Genomic DNA, 1,162 nt, shown 5'->3' on the forward strand with positions numbered 1-1,162 from the left:
AAACACTATTGATGAGAACCAAGAAAAAGGTCGCTGTTACACAACTAATCACCAAAGTAATAAAAGATACCTCAAATCCTAAATGTGTCATCAGTAACCTTAATTAATGCTAGTTGACCTTGTCATAGGCCTTTGATAAATCCAATTTTATCACCATTGCTTGTAAATGCTTTAATTTATTTTTGTGAATGCCCTCCTAAGGAACCCAATTGCCTTATGAATTTCCTAACCAACTAGGAAACTCAAGTGCTCTCTGAAATTGTCTTCAATAAGATATTTTTATCCTATTTGTAATTATCTTTAATAATATCTTACAAATACAAGTGCATGAAGATAGTAGGTGAAAATCCTCAAAGGAGGATAGGTTATTTTATTTTGGAATAAGAGACAAAAAATTCATATTGAAATCTACTAACATTCTTCTAGACAACCTGGTATCCTCTATCACTTGAAACAAATCACTTTCCAAAAAATTTAAGAATCTTAAAAAAAATCCACAGACCAACCATTCATACCTAGATTTTTATCTTTTTGGAGACTACAAAGAGTGGCTTTTAATTCCTTCAGAGAGACCTCCTCGGTTAATTATATATTATCCTCTTTCAAGACAAAACTAGGGAACACATGTATCAATATAATAACCTTTCCAATTGAAACCATCTCCTTAGCCTTCAAAAGATTATGAAAATGTTCAACCCTTGTCTTTGTTGACTCTTCAATTTTGCTTAACTCCCCCCAATTAGAATTTACAATCTTCAAAATTGTATTAGTATTTCTCCTTCAGTTTGCAAATTAATGAAAATACTTAGACTTCTCATTAAACCTTTTTCCAACCAAAGCACCCTACTTTTTAACCTCCAAACAACAACCCTTTCCTTCAATAAAATGATCCTCATTCTTTCCAAATTTAATTTTTTTTTTTAGTTTCTTCAAAGAAGAATATGACTCCATCTAATTCATATCTTTTATCCAAATATTCCTCTACATCTATTAAATTCTACTCATCTCTCATTTTTTGCATAAACCCAACCAATGGTTGTTTATTTTAATTCTTTTCAAATTGTAAAGAAAATGATTCTACCATTATCTCATCGTATGGTTTCCAAAGTCCCTCACATTAAATTTAAATGTGTTTGTAGGCCTTTCTCTTTAATGACCTTAA

Source organism: Pinus tabuliformis, chromosome 5_2 (genome assembly GCF_031772625.1).
Source record: "Pinus tabuliformis cultivar Carrire ecotype Pingquan chromosome 5_2, CPIR1, whole genome shotgun sequence".
Lineage (NCBI taxonomy): Eukaryota > Viridiplantae > Streptophyta > Pinopsida > Pinales > Pinaceae > Pinus > Pinus tabuliformis.